This window comes from Carcharhinus amblyrhynchos, unplaced genomic scaffold (assembly GCF_965287045.1).
Source record: "Carcharhinus amblyrhynchos unplaced genomic scaffold, sCarAmb.v2.hapA scaffold_79, whole genome shotgun sequence".
Lineage (NCBI taxonomy): Eukaryota > Metazoa > Chordata > Chondrichthyes > Carcharhiniformes > Carcharhinidae > Carcharhinus > Carcharhinus amblyrhynchos.
In genome coordinates this window covers 210,651-226,327 of record NW_027649819.1, presented here as the reverse complement: position 1 = coordinate 226,327, position 15,677 = coordinate 210,651, and the positions used below count along the sequence as shown (strand labels likewise).

The 15,677-nt window shown below is 44.9% G+C and overlaps 4 non-coding genes across 4 annotated transcripts; 2 read left to right on the top strand and 2 right to left on the bottom strand.

Moving 5' to 3' along the window:
* Positions 1-1,766: 1,766 nt before the first annotated feature.
* On the bottom strand, positions 1,767-1,838 carry trnaw-cca (transfer RNA tryptophan (anticodon CCA)). The gene has a single exon. It is a non-coding gene; the product is annotated as a tRNA-Trp (tRNA).
* A 6,164-nt stretch (positions 1,839-8,002) lies between these two features.
* Positions 8,003-8,076, bottom strand: trnai-aau (transfer RNA isoleucine (anticodon AAU)). Its single transcript has one exon. It is a non-coding gene; the product is annotated as a tRNA-Ile (tRNA).
* Positions 8,077-11,722: 3,646 nt separating this feature from the next.
* Positions 11,723-11,812, top strand: trnap-cgg (transfer RNA proline (anticodon CGG)). Its single transcript is given in 2 exon segments — positions 11,723-11,758; positions 11,777-11,812. It is a non-coding gene; the product is annotated as a tRNA-Pro (tRNA).
* A 2,191-nt stretch (positions 11,813-14,003) lies between these two features.
* On the top strand, positions 14,004-14,086 carry trnal-uag (transfer RNA leucine (anticodon UAG)). The gene has a single exon. It is a non-coding gene; the product is annotated as a tRNA-Leu (tRNA).
* The last annotated feature ends 1,591 nt before the right edge of the window (positions 14,087-15,677 follow it).

The following is a 15,677-nucleotide window of genomic DNA, read 5'->3' as shown; positions in this document are numbered from 1 at the left end:
CAGTTTTGTTGCTGTGCTGATTCCTCGACGATCCCATACAGTGGAGCGCAGTCTACCAAAAGCGGAACTCGCCTTTGCTATTCTACAGTTAACTTCTGTATCAATAGTCACTGCTTGGGAGAGGGTGCTGCCAAGATAAGTGAGCTGGTCCACTGCCTGTAGTTTCTGCCCTTTGATTGTGATTATGGGTTCTGTGTACGGTGCATGAGGAGCAGGCTGGTGCATGTCTTCGGTCTTTTTAATGTTGATGGTGAGTCCAAAGTTGTCACAAGCCGTGGGAAATTTGTCCATACTGACTTGCATCTCTGGTTCTGAGCCAGCAGACAGGGCACAGTCATCGGCAAAGAGGAAATCTCTCAGAACAGTCTCCTTCACATTAGTAATAGCTTGAAGTCTCCTCAGGTTGAAAAGCTTCCCACCCACTCTGTACTTGAGGCTGATTCCAGCAACACTGTCCTGGAAGGCATCATTCAGCATGGCAGTAAACATCATGCTGAACAGTGTGGGTGAGAGCACACAGCCCTCTTTGACGCCATTGGTGACCGGGAATGCCACCCGAAAGCTAGTGAATTTACTATCAAATAAATTGGTTGGTCTTGAACCTGGTGTTGTCAGACTTTTGACTGGGAATGCCTCAGATGATTCTCCGCCATCCAGTGCTCTGGACATGACGCCATCATGGAACTGGCGTACCATCTGAATGAATTTGGCGGGGTGGGGGGGGGGTGGGGAGGCAGCCGAACTTTGACATGATCCTCCACAGGCCTTGTCGGCTTCCAGTGTCGGAGGCTTTCGTGAGGTCAACAAAGGTTGTGTAGAGCTCGCGATTCTGCTCCTGACACTTCTCAGGGTAATATTCAACGTGTTGACGACGTGGCATCGCCAGATCAAAGGTAAGCCAAAATGTTGATGAATTGAACGAACGTTGATCTCAGGTCAAGAAAAGTGTCGGTACAAATATTAAGATTTGCATTTTTTAAAGTTTCATTGCTCGACAGTATTTTTTCCTTTTTTTATAGTTGGAGAACAACACAAATACAATTTGAAGTAAAAAAATTGCGGTAAACTCTCCGTCGGAGAATTGAACCCCGGTCTCCCGCGTGACAGGCGAGGATACAAACCACTATACTAACGAGGAACTGGTAGCCTAAGCGACCATACACATTGTACACTTGTTACTTACACTTCCGGAGCGACAACTCAGTTCTGATGAGATCAGTTCTTTTCCCCAATACGGAGAACCATTTCATGCAGCAAACAGCGGCTTTAACTAACTCATGAAGACTTTTGGATTAGCAGGAAAGAGAATGAGATGGATGCATGAAGAAAAAAACACAAATCAGGTGGAGACAGAAAGGTGCGTTTGCCGTTCATATCAAACCGCATGTTCTTTTTCATTTTGGGGGAAAGTCTTGGAGTCTGAACATGCTGGACAATCTCAGCTGGTCTCTCTCCACAGATGATGTCAGACCTGCTGAGTTTTTCCAGCATTTTCATTTGTTGTTTCAGATTCCAGCATCGGCAGTATTTTGCTTTTATCTTGTCAAGGAATATGTTTTTTTTCTCCAAACCGCTGGAAGTTTCAAAGTGCTTTACAGCTGAAATGCTTTTCTTTAATTATATTGTCCTTTTATTGCCCGAGGTGCACGTGCAGATTGAGCAAAAACATTAAATGTAGTATCTATCATCGTTTGGAAATTTGTTTTTTCGGGAACAATCAACTTTATCCGCGTTCAAAATCCAAAGACTGATAAACGAAAGCTCCGTGAGCCGGACGTGATTTGAACACGCAACGTTCTGATCTGGAGTCAGACGCGCTACCGTTGCGCCACAAGCTCATAACGCGAGATTCTTTTTACATCCGGGTTATGTTTGGTGAATTCAAACTCACACCGGAAATGTCTCCCTCTTTACTTTCTCGGGATTTAAATCGAATGGAAGAGTAACAGCGAAGCAAAATTAACAAGAAAGCAGAAACACAACATTATCCTACAGGAGAAATGTGTTCCTTGTTCAAGAGGTGATTAGAAAGACACTTGTTTGTAGGATGAGGTGGCCCAGTTGTTAAGGCGATGGTGTGCTGATCCCATCCTCTACATGCATAAGTTCAAATCCCACTTTCGTCCATTATGTATTTTCTCTGTCTCTTTATTGTGAATGAGCTCAATGAGTGAGGTTCCTCGGATGCGGCCTGGGTCAGATTACTGTTAGCGCAGGCTCGATGGGCCGAGTGTCCTTCTTTTGCACTATGGGGATTGTTTGATTTTCGTGGAGGCAGTTTCACTTCTCTGAAAGCATTGATACACCAGTTCCTTATCTAAAAAGCCGACTCCGATGAGTTCCTGACCACAATCTTTGAATATCTCACCAGATAACGATGAGAAGTCCAACGTGTAATTCTTCTGTGCAACAGAGCCGCAGCTGCAACATTTATTCCCCATTCCCATACAACATTGCAGCACAGAAACGGGACTTTTGGCCTTTCTTGGCTGTGCCGAACCATTTTTCTGTCTAGTCCCACTTGCCTGCCGCTGAACCATATCCCTCCACACCCCTCTCATCCATGTACCTGTCCAAGTTTTTTCATAAATGTTAAAAGTGAGCCCGCATTTACCACTTCATCCGGCAGCTCATTCCACACCCCCACCACTCTGTGTGAAGAAGCCCTCCCCACCCCACCACAATATGCCCTTTAAACTTTTCCCCCTTCACCCTTCACCCATGTCCTCTGCATTTTTTTTCCTCCCCGTAGCCTCAGTTGAAAAAGTCTATTTGCATTCACTCTATCTATACCCATCATAATTTTATACACCTCTATCAAATCTCCCCTCATTCTTCTAAGATCCAGGGAATAAAGTCCTAACCTATTCAACCTTTCTCTGTAACTCAGTTTCTCAAATCCCGGCAACATCCTTGTAAACCTTCTCTGCACTCTTTCAACCTTCCTGTAATTAGGTGACCAAAACTGCACACAATACTCTAAATTCGGCCTCAGCGATGCCTTATACAACCTCACCATATCATTCCAACTCTTGTAATCAATACTTTGATTTGTAAAGGCCAATGCACCAAAAGCACTCTTTACGACCCTATCTACCTGTGAAGCCACTTTTAGGGAATTATGTATCTACACTCCCAGATAACTTTGTATGTTCTATCTTGGTTTGTCCTTCCAAAGTGCGATACCTCACACTTGTCTGCACTAAACTCCATCTGCCGTTTTTCAGCCCATTTTTCCAGCTGGTCCAAATCCCTCTGCAAGCTTTGAAAACCTTCCTCACTGTCCACTACTCCTCCAGTCTTTATATCATCAGCAAATTTACTGATCCAATTTACCACATTATCACCCAGATCATTGATATAGATGACAAACAACAATGGACCCAGCACTGATCCCTTGGCACTCCACTAGTAAGACGTCTCACAACACCAGGTTAAAGTCCAACCGATTTATTTGATAGTAAACTCACAAGCTTTCGGTGTTTGCCCCTTCGTCAGGTGAATGGAGAGTTCTGACCTCAGACAGAGCATATAACAGCACACAGTTTACAGATTACTGATTGGAATGCGAGTCTTTACAGCTAACCTGCTATTCAAGTCTTAAAGATGCGGACAATGTAAGTGGAAAGGGCCTTAGGCATAGGTTAAAGAGATGTGTATTGTCTCCAGACAGTGCAGTAAGTGAGGTTTAGCAAACCCAGACAAGTCATGGGGGTTACAGATCGTGCGACATGAACCCAAGATCCCGATTGAGACCCTTCCACATGTGTGTGGAACTTGGCTATCAGTCTCTGCTCAGCGACTCTGCGCTGTCGTGTGTCGTGAAGGCCGCCTTGGAGAACGCTTACCCGAAGGTCAGAGGTCGAATGCCCGTGCTATAAGGCAGCAGCAGCTTCCGATCCACCCTGTCTATTCCTTATATACCGGAATCAGGTCTCTTCTCAGCCTTCACTGCTCTAAATAAAATAGTCTGATCCAATCCAGTCTGTCTTCATAGCTCAAATTCTCCTTCCCACACAACGATCTGCCCACTGGTAAATGGGCCATGTTCTGCTGTAATATATTCTCTGCAATGATTTCTCGGGAACTCTAATCTGCTCCTGGTTTTAATCATTTTCGGAATCTACTTTGAAAAAATATAAAAATAAACCCTGGGCTCGTCCGGGATTTGAACTCGGGACCTCTCGCATTTTAATGTGGGGACCCTAAGGGAGAATCATACCCCTAGACCAACGAGCCAACTGCCAAAGCCATTTGCATGGAAACATCTTTTCAATGTGTCCCACAGCTTATTGACCATCTTTTCGTAACAACATTGTAAAATCAGGAATGTTCCCGAACAATGTTCCATTTCACTGTCTGTTCTGGTGAAGATCAGAAGCAGTGATATCAGTTTTCACCACTCGCCAAGTCGACCTGTGGTTGTAACTCGCCAGTCGCGTCGGTAATCTCATTCTGACAGCCGGATTTGATGTGATTTGATTTATTTTTGTCACATGAAATAGTACACAGTGAAAGGTATGGTTTGTTGCAGACAAAGCATACCGCACATAGAGAAGGAAAGGAAAAAGTGCTGGATGTAATACCACCTCATCTTTCCACAAATAAGGGGACCAAAACTGGACACAATATTCCAGTTGCGGCTTCATCAACACAATTGAAACAATATTTCTCTACTTTCTTACTCCAGCTCTTTTGCAATATATGCTTACATTCAATTTGCCTTTTAAAATTATACAGTTTACCCGCAAACTGACTTTCTGTGATTCTGGACAAAGACAGCCAGATCCCTCTGCCCAGACAGATTTTGAAACTGCTTTCCAGAAGGATAATAATTTGCCTTTCGCGTTTATCCGCATTGAACTCCATCTGCCAAAAACTATCCAATTCACCGAGTATATCTAGATCCATCTGGAATATTTTTACATCCTCTTCACAGCCTCCTTTCCCACAAATTGTGCATTATTCGCAAATTTTGTCCTGTTACACTCGACAAAAGGAAAACAACGTATTTCTTGACAAGATAAAAGTAAAATCCTGCCGATGCTGGAATCTGAAACAACAAATGAAAATGCTGGAAAAACTCAGCAGGTCTGACATCATCTGTGGAGAGAGACCAGCTGAGATTGTCCAGCATGTTCACACTTCAAGACACCCCGTCTTTCCTCCAAAATGAAAAAGAACATGCGGTTTGATATGAACGGCAAACTCACCTTTCTGTCTCCACCTGATTTGCGTCTTTTTCTTCATGCATGCATCTCATTCTCTTTCCTGCTAATCCGAAAGTCTTAATGAGTTAGTTAAAGCCGCTGTTTGCTGCATGAAATGGTTCTCCGTATTGGGGAAAAGAACTGATCTCATCAGAACTGAGTTGTCGCTCCGGAAGTGTAAGTGACAAGTGTACAATGTGTATGGGCATGATCAGCAGTAGTTCATCGTGAGTATAGGGGTTAGTATCCCCGCCTGTCACGCGGGAGACCGGGGTTCCATTCCCGGACGGGGAGTTTAGCGTAATTTTATTATGTCAAATTGAACTTGTGTTGTTCTCTAACTTTGAAAACAGAAATGAAAAAGACTGTCAAGAAATGAAACTTTCAAAAATGCAAATCTTTACATTTGTACCGACACTTTTCGTGACCTGAGATCAACGTTCGTTCAATTCATCAGCATTTTGGCTCACCTTTGATCTGGCGATGCCACGTAGTCAACATTTCGAATATTACCCTGATATTAGCACAATGTCAATAAATGCTGTCATTTCGTATTTTTCAGTTCTATTTTTGGATGATCCACTGATTCCCAGATCCCTGAAAATACAAAGGAAACCTCCAATGTTTTTCAATATTGGAGATCCCTTTGAGTCTGTGAGTTGTGAAAATTCATGCAGCGTGAGGAATGGAATATTAATGCATAATTGTAAGAGCAGAAAGGTTCAGTTCGAGCTGGACAACATTTTGGTGAGGCCACCGCTGGAGGACAGTGTGCAGTTCCGGTCAAATCACTTCAGTAAGGATTTTATTCCACTGGAGAGGGTGCAGTGTCCATTTACCAGTGACCAGATCGGAGACTGAGATGGAGAATTTGAGCTCTGAAGAGAGTCCATGTAGACAACATTCACTGTCCTATTCTCATCAACCATCTTCGTCACTTCGTTGAAACACACATTCATGTTCGTGAGACACGACCTCCCCTTTACAAAACCATGTTGCCTCTCACTAATATGTCCACTCATTTCCAAAGTGGGAAAATATCCTGTCTCGAACAATCCTCTCCAATAATTTCCCGACCATTGATGTAAAGCTCACCGGCCTGTAATTACCTGGATTATTCGTGTTATCCTTCTTAAACAAAGGAACAACATCGGCGATTCTCCGATTATCTGGGACCTCCTCTGTAGCCAGTCAGAATACAAAGATTTCTCTCAAGGCTCCAACAATTTCCTCCCTTGTCTCTCAGTATTTGGGGTATATCCCATCAGACCTATCTTGTCGACCTTAATATTTCTCAGGGGCACCAATACCTTCTCCGTTTTGATCTCAACATGATTCAAACCACCTGCACATCCTTCCCCAGACTCATCATCATACACGTCGTTTTCGGTCAACACTGACGCAAAGTGCTCATTTAATACTTCACTCATTTACTCTGGCTCCACGCATAGATTCTCTCCCTTGCCCTTGAGTGGGCCAACCCTCTCCCTGGCTACCCTCTTGCTTATTATGTATGTATAAACAGCCCTGGGATTTTCCTTAAACCTGCTGGCCAGTGTTTTTTGCGTGACCACTTTTCGTCTATTGTTTCACTACATTTGTCATCTTCCTCATCAGGTTAAGGAGCGGCACTCCAAAAGCTCGTGTTACCAAATAAATCTGTTGGACTTTAACCTGGTGTCATGATGCTACTTAATGTGCCCACCCCAGTCCAACGTCGGCAACTCCGCGTTGGTCTGTGACACAATGGGATTAATGTTGTATCTGTCATCCATGATATGCATACAGATTTGCTCCTCTATCTCTTTCTCACCACACTTCCCTTTTCCCTTCTCTATCACTTCTGATCACATTGTATTGAATAGAAATTGCGTGGTGTTCTATGTGACTGATGGAGTCACTCTGTCCGTGGTACTGTTGGGGACTCAATGTGTATTTGCCAGTTAGTGGGAGCTGAGAGTGACTGCGGGGTTCGTTCCCTCCCTGCGATGCTCTGCCATTTTGGGATTAATGTTGTAACTGTCCTTCTCGGTCACTATATGAGGGGACTGGGTTTACTTTTACCTATCAGTCTCTGCAACTGCCTGTGGGATTCATCCTCTAATTGTCAGTCTCTGGCTGTGTAAATCAATGTGTACTCTTTAAATATCAGAGAAGGCAGAAAATTACAGCACAGGAGCAGCCCTTCAGCCCTCTGAGCCTCCGCCGACCATGCTGCCCATGTGAACTAAAACCTCCTTTCAGTCTGTGGCACTGAGCCTGCTTTCTGCTCAATGGGCCGAGTGTTGGCGAGTGGAATTAGTTGGGCAGGCCAGGGCATTTCATGCATCACTGTAGATTCGATGGGCCAAAGGGCCTCTTCCACACTATCCTATTCTCTGATACATGGCCTTACAACCCAAGCTTGGAAAATTATGTATTCATAGATAATGTATTTTGGGTGGGTGTCAGTATAAACTGCAAAAATTTGGTTCATGTCTTAAAACTCACAGTTTGTTTTCCCCGCATGGAATTGTTGATATTTCAAACACTTTGTCTGAATTTGTTGTGAACGCTGAAAATGCAGTGACTTTTAGAACACTTCATAGAATCATAGAAACCCTACAGTGCAGAAAGAGGCCATTTGGCCCATCGAGTCTGCACCGACCACAATTCCACCCAACCCTACCCCCTGATACCTGCCTATTTGCCCCCAATCCCACGAATCGATACCTCTCAGGACGTTTCGAGGCAATTTCAGCATGGATTCCCGTGCCGCCCAATATAATTCACTTTTGAGGGAAAAGGTAAACTGGCCCGTGCGGGGACCGAACCCGCGACCTTGGCGTTATTAGCACCACGCTCTAACCAGCTGAGCTAACCGGCCGCGAGTGGAGTTGTGGCCACCGACGGTTATCGGGGCAGCACGGTAGCATAATGGTTCGCATTGTTGCTTCACAGCTCCAGGGACCTGGGTTCAATTCCAGACTCAGGTCATTGTCTGTATGGAGCTTGCACATTCTCCTCGTGTCTGCGTTCAGACCAAACCGCATGTTCCTTTTTTTAAATTTTGAAGGAAAGGAGGGTGTCTTGAAGTCTGAACATGCTGGGCAATTTCAGCTGGTCTCTCTCCACAGATGATGTCAGGCCTGCTGAGTTTTTCCAACATTTTCATTTGTTGTTCCAGATTCCAGCATCGGCAGTATTTTGAACAAAGAACAAAGAACAACACAGCCCAGGAAACAGCCCCTTCGGCCCAACGAGCCCACGCCGCCATCTTAACAATGTGTTTTTCCTCCTCCACCCTTGACCCGTGTCTCTGCTTCTGGTACCCCCATTGGAAACCAGATTAAGGGGAGAATAATTTAGGGGCAATTTGTGACACCAATCAGCCTAAGAGCACATCTTTGGTGTGTGGGAGGAAACCTGAGCACCCGGAGGAAACCCACGCAACCACAGGGAGAATGCGCAAACTCCCACGACACAGGTCCAAATCCATGTATCTGCACAGCTAGCAGTGATAGTCACTGAGCTGTTGTGGTGCCCATCTGCTGGTCCAATTTTAAGCATACACAAACGACGCGAAGCACTCGGCCACTCTCGAAACATCCAAGAGCAGCCCATGCACAACCCTCCGTGCGTATGCCCCTCGTTCGACAACAAGGTGGACCGACGCACCTGCGGAGTAAAAGAGAAAAAAGTAAACAGACCAGAACTGGGAACCAACCCGCGACCTTGGCATCATTAGCATCACGCTAACCGGCCACAGGTGAGCTATCGGCCACAGGCTATTAGTGGGCCAGCACGGTCGCATAATGGTTCGTACTGCTGCTTCACAGCTCCAGGGACCTGGGTTCAATTGGAGGAGTTTGCACATTCTCCTCGTGTCTGCGTGGGTTTCCTCCGGATGCTCCGATTTCCTCCCACTGTCCAAAGATATGTGGGTTAGGTCGATTGGCCATGCTAAAATTGCCCCTTAGTGCCCTGAGATGCGAAGACTAGAGGGATTAGCGGGTAAAAAATGTAGGGATATTGGGGTAGGACCTGGGTATGATTGTGGTCCGTGCAGACTCGATGGGCTGAAGGGCCTCTTTCTGCACTGTAGGGTTAAAGAAAAACACTTGTCAGAAACATAGTGTGATTTCTATATGTGTGTTGCCTCATGTTGTTGTTGCTGTTCTTGTTTTTTTTCAGACTGTGACTGTGTTTTCACTGTCTGGCAATGGAGATAATTAAATAAATGTCTCACGATCGAATTGAATGGTAGAACAGAGTCAACGTGCCATGTGCAATGTCTGTTCTTAATTGCAGTGTTCTGGTGACTGGAAGAGACGGATCGATGGATACTGAGGGAAATATGGTTGGAAATTGCAATGGCAATGGAGGCAATTTCTAACCCAGCTCGTTATATGGGTGGCGCCAAATGAGTGGAGAATTGCAAACGGTAAAGACACCTCTTCAGAAATGGCTGTAAGAATCAGTCCAATCAGTTTCATTGTTGGGCCGAAGGGCCTGTTTCCTGTGCTGTGTTGTTCTTTGTTGTTCAATGTGTAATATTCTCCAAATAATAACTGGAGGGAAAAAATAACACCCACCTGTGCTAATGCACAATGATTCAGGAAAATCCCTAAGTAATCCCATAGTTAATGAACTTGATCGAGATCTTCATGACGGGAATGGAAAAAGTGAGGATTCAAATCCCAGTCCTGATACTGTTTGGGGGAGGCAGTGACATTGGACAAGTAATCCAGAGATTCTGGGTAATGCTGGGAAGCTGGGTTCAAAACCCAAAAGGACAGATGGTGAAATTTTAATTCAAGACAATCCTGGAACTAATTGTCCATTTTTATAAAACCCCATGCGGTTTACTAATGTCCTTTAGGGACCGAAATCTGCAGGAGGAGGGTATTTGAATCAGCAAGTCCAGAGGTAACAAAAGCATGGATGAGGGTTTCAGGTACAGTTGAGATCAGGTATTATCAACAATGTGTGAAGTTACACAGCTGGAAACAGGTGGCCTTGGTGCAGGAACAGATGTGTGGTCAGAATCTCATTTCCAGGTGTAATGATGTGCCAAGGTTATATGGGTTTGTTTCGGCCTCGACAGTGACCAGGGAGAGTGATGGACTCATTGACTGGGAATGGAATTTATGGTGGGACCTTTGGCCTTCCAGATGTTTCATGGGGAATTATCTGCTTATCCAGTACAAGCTGCTGGATAAGCAATCTAATAATTTAATAAGAGGGATTGGTTCTGAGAGCTGACGGTGAGCTGGAACTGGGTATTATCAGCTTACGTGTGAAAACTAACACTGCTCTTCAGATAATGTCACCGAAAGGTGAGGTCTAGAAATAGGAGGGAGCCAAGGTTAGATCCTTCAAGGATTCGGGAGGTAACAACACAGGAGGGAGAAGAGTAACCATTGCGGGTGATATTGTGCCACTGACCGGAAAGGTAAGAATAGAACGAGGCGAGTGCAGCCTTCCCCAGCTGGATAAGCATAGGACATAGAACATCACAGCGCAGTGCAGGTCCTTCGGCCCTCGATGTTGCGCCGACCAGTGGAACCAATCTAATGACCCTCCAACCTCAACTATTCCAATATTCTCCATATGCCTATCCACTGACCATTTGAACGCCCTTAAAGTTGGTGAGTCCACAACTGCTGCAGGCAGGGCATTCCACGCCCTTACTACCCTCTGAGTAAAGAACCTACCTCTGACATCCGTCCTATAATTACCACCCCTCAATTTAAAGCTATGTCCCCTCGTGTTAGCCGTCACCATCCGAGGAAAAAGGCTTTCACTGTCCACCCTATCTAATCCTCTGATTGTCTTGTATGCCTCAATTAGGTCACCTCGTAACCTTCTTCTCTCTAATGAAAATAAACTCAAGTCCCTCAGCCTTTCCTCATAAGACCTTCCCACCATACCACGCAACATCCTGGTAAACCTCCTCTGCACCCTTTCCAATGCTTCCACATCTTTCTTATAATGCGGCGACCAGAACTGTACGCAATACTCCAAGTGCGGCCGCACCAGAGTTTTGTACAGTTGTAACATGACCTCACAGCTCCGAAAATCATTCCCTCTACCAATAAAAGCTAACACACCGTACATCTTCTTAACAACCTTATCAACCTGCGTGCCAACTTTCAGGGATCTATGCACATGTACCCCGAGATCTCTCTGCTCGTCGACAAAACCAAGAGTCCTTCCATTAGCCCTATATTCTGTACTCCTGTTACTCTAACCAAAGTGAATCACCTCACACTTTTCCGCTTTGGTCTTCTACACTTTGCTCAATCTGTTCTTCACAACAATCCTTGAACTGATGTGATGGGAATTTCTTTCGCTGAGAGAAGCTACAATCCCAACATTGAACATCCTGTTGAATATTCAGGGTCTAAGACAAAGAGGATCGCATTTCCCCCTGAATCTGCTGTGTTTTTCTTCAATGTTCCATTCTCATGACAGTCTGAAAGGATAGCTAGTTAACAGAAGTTTATTCGGTGAACTGTTACCTCCATGACGGCTCGTTGGTCTAGTGGTATGATTCTCGCTTCGGGAATTCCACTGTATGAATTAGTGAGAGGTCCCGGGTTCAAATCCCGGACGAGCCCTCAGTTGGTGGTAGTTTTGGTTCCAAATGTTGGTGTTTGCAAAAAGAAACACGTTGCGTTTTAGATGGCGGGATGTACATGTCTCGAGATCAAGTTTGAAATCCAGCAACACATCCCGACAATTTTCTCAATGCTGCAAACCAAATGTTTTCAAGAATGTTCACCCACAGAACCAGACTGTAAACTTATCCCAATGAATCAATCGGGGCTGTCCATAGTTTCTCGCGTCAGGGATTCTTGCATCGTTGTATTTTGGTCAGAAAGAAATTGCAGTCTGAATAGCATTCTAGTCAAACTTTTCTGCACTCTTTCCAGTTTAATAATATCCTTTCTATAATAGGGTGACCAGAACTGTACACAGGATGGTGAGGTGAGTGATCATAATAAATCAGACGGTGCCCTGTGTCTTTTTTTATCAATGGTTTACAAAAGAACAGAAACTATGTTAAACCTGAATTCAAATTGGGTTCAGTTTCAAATGGATATTGGTTCCATTTTCTGCAGAGCAAATTATAAGAACATTATATAAGATTTCAGAAGGTGGCAGAAATGTTTCACCAGAATAGTTCAGTTGATGAAAAATTTTATTTATTGAGAATGGTTTGACACACTGCGACTGATCGACTTGGAGAAGAGAAGGTTCTGAGGAAATTTCGCAAAAATATGCAAATCCTCATGGGTCTGGTCAGATGATTGATAGAAATTTGTTCACATTGTTGGCAGGATCGAGAAGCAGAGGGCAGATATTACAAAGAGCAAAGAACAACACAGCACGGGAAACAGGCCCTTCCGCCCAACGAGCCTGCGCCGCCATTTTAACATTATGAGTCCCCTCTCCACCCATGACCCTTGTATTGGAGGTAATCGCCAAAAGAAGCAACAGCAGCATAAAGGAAATGCTGCCAAAGAGAGGGGTCACGGCAGGTTCACTTGAATTCGATTATTATTCCAAAAAGAAAATATGCAGGTTAATACGCAATGATATATTTTTTGTATTCATTCATGGGCGTCACTGGCTGGCCAGCATTAATTGCCCAACCATAATTGCCCGAGTGCAGTTGAGAGTCAACCACATTGCTCTTGCTCTGAAGTCACACGTTGGCCAAACCGGAAATGATGCCAAATTTCGTTCCACCAAGGGCTTTGGTGAACCAGATGGTTCTGCGGTAATTGACAATGGATGAAAGCATAAATAGATTCTTCATTCCTGATATTTTGTATCGAATTCAAATTCCACCAGCTGCCGTGTTGGGATTCGAGCGCGGGTCCCCAGAGACCCGTCCTTTGAGGGCAGCTTAGAGTCAACCACATTGCGGTTGATCCGGAATAACATATCGGCCAGACCGGGTAAGAATTCTGTCGATTAAAAAATTCAGTTAATTAGAAATTTTTTTACGACAATCGATTCAAGGGCATTAACTCCAGGCATTTTTATTGATGTTGAATTTCAGCATCTGCCGTGGCGGTGGTTGTGTGGGGATGCATGTGAGTGTGTGTGTAAGAGTCATTTTCAGTCTCTGTGGATTAATCCCTTCTTTTCCCTCACAAACACTATGATCCCCTCGCACTTATGAACTCTACTTGAAAAACACTTGTACCCCTGTGACCCTGGGAGTGGTGGGGTGGGGGGGGGGCAGTAGTGGGTGGGTGATGTTTGAAGCCAATGCCTCAGGATGCTGAGTGTGAAACAGTCGATTTTAAAGAATGCGTGTCGGAAACTGAAGAGTGAACTTGTCTGTGAGAAGATCACAGAAAAGCTGTGTCTGGAGCTGGGCCCGAGAGACAAGTTTTGGGTTGTCAGTAAATGGAGTCCTGTAATGAAGACACAAAATCAGAAAGAGGAAATGCTGGAAATATTCAGCAGCTCCGAAAGCAGCTGTGGAGAGATATTCCTGTCGCCAGGATGTAACTCTCCAATTGGATACTTCACGTTGCTCAGGTCTGACACTCTCAACACCTTCCTGTAAGGAACAGGTCGGGCGGGAATTGGGTCTTTGTTGATTCGAGCAAACAGAGCAATGCAGCAATGAGAAACTCCTCACCCCCCGGCGGCTTGGGGAAGGATGGGACTCAGATACAGGCCTCTACCTGGGGTTCAAAAATGGAAGAAAAACACATCGAGTTTTTATTGTTATGACACTGAAGATGGAATTCAAATCGACTTGTGCAGATTCAGGGCTTTGCTCGGGTAGTCAGGGTGGCCGAGCGGTCTAAGGCGCTGCGTTTAGGTCGCAGTCTCTTCTGGAGGCGTGGGTTCAAATCCCACTCCTGACATTAATTACTTTCTTTTCCCTTCGCCAGACACCATCCACACCCGCGAAATATCTCCCCCGGAATGACAATGGTTTCAGTGGCTCAGGAACAGCGACCTCCGGCAAGTTCCATTCCGAGACACATCCCATCCTGTCTCTGAAATATATCACCGTTTCTGCGGCTGGCTGACAATCCGGGAACTCCTTCCCGAAAAGCAATGTATCAGTACAGACACCACATGGACTGCAGTGGCTCAGGAATGAATTCCCTGAAAAAAAATTCTCGAACAATAATTAATTTTGGGCAACAAATGTTTTCCGGGCCAGCGACACATAGGAATTCTTTCTCGGGTGCGTCTGTCTGTATTCAGACTGTGTTTTGCATTATCTGCCGTTCAATAAGAATTGGGATCTTTCTGATTCTATCAGTTAAACTGTGCCTGTAGAAATCAACTTCCGGAATTAAAACACAGTTTCAAAATTCATTCTGTATCTGACAATCTTTGGAAATGCAACTGACTTTCTACATCCCCTTACTTGAAATCTCCGATTAATTTTCTTCATTCGTTGCTGGGATGTGGGTGTCGCTGGCTGGGCCCGCAATTATTGTCCATCCTAAATTGCCCTTGAAGTGAGCGGCTTGATAGGTCACCTCAGAGGGAAGCTTCGAGTCACCAAAGTTGCTGTGTGTTGAGGGCCCCATGTCGGTCCAGACCAGGTAAAACATCACTCCTTACAGGACATTAGTGAACCAGTTGTGTTATTTTAAGACGCTCCATTCAAGGACATTATACTTTTAATTCCAGATATTTTATTATTGATGAGACATTTCACCATTTGCCGTGATGGTGGTGGCGGTGTGTGTGTGTGTGTGTGTGTGTGTCTGTGTGTGTGTCTGTGTGTGTGGGAGAGAGAGAGAGAGAGAGATTCTCACATAATCAGTCTCTTTGTGAGTGTGGATTAACCTTTTATATGCCCTCACAAACACTGTAATCTTCTTGCTTTTATCAATTCCGAAGAAGTACTTGTACCTCTGAGACCCTGGTGGGCGGTTGAAGGGTGGGGTGAGGTTTGAAGGCGATGCCGCAGGGTGCTGAGTGTGAGACCAGCCGATTTTAAAGTATGTGTGTAGGAAAGTGAAGATTGAACTTGTCCGTTTGGAGATCACAGAAAAGCTGTGTCTGGAGCTGGGCCCGAGAGACAAGTTTTGGGTTGTTAGTAAGTGAACTCCTGTAATGAAGACACAAAATCAGAAAGAGGAAATGCTGGAAATATTCAGCAGCTCCGAAAGCAGCTGTGGAGAGATATTCCTGTCGCCAGGGTGTAACTCTCCAATTGGATACTTCACATTGCTCAGATCTGACACTCTCAACACCTTCCTGTAAGGAACAGGTAGGGTGGGAATTGGGTCTTTGTTGATTTGAGCAAACAGAGCAATGCAGCAATGAGAAGCTCCTCACCCCCCGGCGGCTTGAGGGAAGGATGGGACTCAGATACAGGCCTCTGGCTGGGGTTCAAAAATGGGGGGAAAACGCATCAGGTTTGAAATGTAAATGCTCCAAAAATGGAATTCAATTCGATTTGTGCACAGATTTTGCACTTTGTCTAATGTA